A 3,477-nucleotide genomic window follows, 5' to 3' on the forward strand; every position below is an offset into this window, starting at 1 on the left:
AGAGATTATGTGTGGTAGGCGCGGCATGGTTCACCTAGGGGATTATAGTGTTAGCTATTGGAATAGGAAATTATAATGGTAGCGGTCAGAATCAACCCTATGAGAAATTATGTGTGGCATGCACGACATGGTTTAGCTATTGGAATTGACTGTATGAAAGATTAAGAGTGTTGGGGTGGCATGATGGATCTAAGGAAACTAGTATAGGGGAAATGTGGAGATGCAATGTAAGAAATTTTGTCAACATTTTAAAAAGTGGACTCACTTAAAGAATGATAAAATTTAAAAGTAATATAGAACCTAGATGTTATAGTTGTTGTTGTTATTATTATTATTATTAATTTTTTTCTTGACCTTGATTTACTTATTCTTTTTTATTTTATTAATGGGTTTATTCCTTTGATTCTTTAAGTTTGACCAAAAGATAATAATTAGTTTATTTTTATTTTATTTTATTTTAAATATTTTTATGGTTAGTTTATGATTATTAAAATATTATTTATTTATGAAAAAAATTGTTTTAAAACATATTAATTTTTTTATTAATAAACAATATTTCCTCATTCAAAACTAAGACTAGTTGTTATATTGTAATCGTTAAAATTAATTCTCTCTACATTGCTCTCTCTATATTTAATGTGATTCCATCCAAGATCCGATTTTGGGAACCACATTAGATAGTTCGAAAGACATCCACAAAAAACATTTTTGATGGATCACAAAGCATGAATTTTGAAGTTAAAAGTAATATAAACCTGGTATCAGAAATAAGTGTAAACATTTAAATGTTGGCTCAATTAATAATACAAATTTAAAAGTAATAACTAAAAAGTTAAAAGTAATATAGAGTGTAGTATCCGAATGAGTCTAAACATTTAAATATTGTCTCACTTAATAATAAAATGTTAAAAATAATAATATCTAATTTGTTGTATTTGATTTTGTTTTTATTAATAAAATTACACATCACATTAAAAAATCTAACATATAATTAGTGGCTATAAATTAAAATTCACTTTACATTATAAATTAAAATAATGATTCCATAACCATATTTAAATTTAATTGATATTCACATAAAAACTTTACACTTACAATATGACAAGGTTTTTAACCATGGATATTCACCCCCATTGGATGTTATTAACTTGTAAATAGACATTGTTACAATGCCATGGGCCAATACCATGGCTTATCAATACCACATGCCCAAAAACCATAACTTGTTTCACAATCAAAATATTTTATAACAATATGACAAATTTGTAACCATGGATATTCACCCCCGCTTTACCATGGATATTGTTAACTTGAAAATAGGGTTTCTTACAATACCATGGACCAATACCATGGCTTATGAATACCACATGCCAAAAAACCTAACTTATTTCACAATCAATATATTTTATTTTAATTTAATTTAATAACATTTTTTTTAATAAATCTAAAAGCGAAAAGGTTATAATTATTTTTGAGATATATCTAATTTTTAAAATGAGAATACTTTTTATGATGATGATGATGATGATGATGATTAACGTCCACTGAGACCAAATTGGTCTATCGGACCTATAATTTTCTTAGTTTTTAATTGTCCTTCTCCTCGTCTTTCTTGGTGAGATTGGTGCTGTAGCTTCTTTTTTTTCTCTACGGTCTTCCAACTTTCTCTATCTTGCAACTCCTTCATCTCTTCTGGTTCTTGGGACATTGGTGTCTTAGCTTCGCGATCTATTGTGTTCGTCCTTTTGAAGATAGTCGGAAAAGAAGTTTGGTCTAGGAGATCTGCTTTGCTGTTAAATGAAGATTTATTTTGTGCGGTATTCGAATACTTATAATTTTCGAGTTCACTCTTTTGTTGCTGGGCGGGGTTTTCCCCCTGCTTGTCTTGAGAGTTGTTTCTTTCTTGCCCGATTTCTTGTGATTCAGAGTTTTCTCGAGAGTGTTCTTCTTTGATGACAAGATAGTGTTTTTTTTATGAGCCTTCCCACCATGTAGATCTGTGGTGATTTTTTCTAGCAGAATTTCTCTCGGAGGCTTTTGGACAATTTTTGGCTAGGTGACCTGTCTCAAAGCAGGATCGACATCTAAAAAGGACACTTTCATAATCGAGTTTCTGGTTCCACACATAGTCTTTACTTGTTAGGTGTATTTCAGCTGGGAAGCCGGAACTGAAGTCCATTTCCACATAGATGCGTACATAGGTGGTTCTGGCATATTCCTCTGTTTCTGGGCACCTGCAGTAAAATTTCCCAATTGCATTTCCAATGGCTTTTAGCGAAGGGAAATTCAAAGATGCAAGGGTAAGTTTGGCAATCTCACCCAAACTGGTGCTGAGGTTATGACTATTGTCAAGGGATCAAATGATGGGTTCCATGGCTTCATGAATAGGCTTGAGTTTTCCCAAAACCAAGGACTGGAATCTAGAATACATTCTCTGCTTTCAGTGTTTTCAAAATCTACTATAAAGAAACCCCTAACATAGGGGTAGATATTAATTACATCAGGAATTATAGGTTTCCATACCTCCGAGATCCAATTGTGGAGAGCTGTCAGCCGCGGCTAGAAACCATTGAATCGACAGATTAGGGCACTTTCAGAGAATTTCAAAGCCTCATCGAGTGAGGCCTGGACCACCTAGACAGTGGGAGCTGGGGCTTCAATGACGATATGGGCAGGAGCTTGCCCCCTAGAGGCAGACGGAATTGAACCAACAACTATTTTCGTGAAGCTGGGAGTCATCTGGAGAATGCTTTCTTGTTGAGTATAAAATGTTTTTGAAAAAAGGGAGCCCCACAAGCCTTTCAGATCTGTAATATTCAGCCACAGCGTAGACATAATTGGGCACAAGCTGCCTAGACAGCCCTAACAATAAGCCCGGATCCAGGCCTTATAAAAAGAATCGTTATGAGATCCCCACAAATACCACGGTAGACCTCAGGCGGATGATTGCAGCCACATCTATGAAGGACTCAAACCGGGCAGACACACCAGCAAGGTCGTAGATAGGGAAGCCACAGAAGATTGCCACAAAGGGCATCCTGGAAGCACATATGACAGCGAAGTGCCGCAGATCGGGAAGCTGTAGAGGGTCGCAGATCGGAATTACTTATTCACCGCAGAGGGTCGTAGATCGGAAACCCTAATCTATCCACAACGCTTGAGCTTTGTGCATAAACTATTAATGCAGATGCTACGAGAGTCACCTTGCTTTCAAGAAAACCACGAGGGTCTGCAACCATCGACTTCTCAGCCAAGAAGAAGAAACAGGGTATTTCTCGCGCATTTACTATAGAGCTCCAGCGCTCGGAAGAGTCCCGTCCAATTGGGAAACTGAGCCAGGCCGCAGATCGCAGATCGCAGAAGGCCGCAGATCCGAGATCATAGAAGATTGCCGCAGATCCGAGAAGATTGTCGCAGAATATTTGCCGCAGGCCGCAGATCGGAAGATCGGTTGAATTCCAGAGATGCAAGGAAGGC

Source organism: Pinus tabuliformis, chromosome 8 (genome assembly GCF_031772625.1).
Source record: "Pinus tabuliformis cultivar Carrire ecotype Pingquan chromosome 8, CPIR1, whole genome shotgun sequence".
Classification (NCBI taxonomy): Eukaryota; Viridiplantae; Streptophyta; class Pinopsida; order Pinales; family Pinaceae; genus Pinus; species Pinus tabuliformis.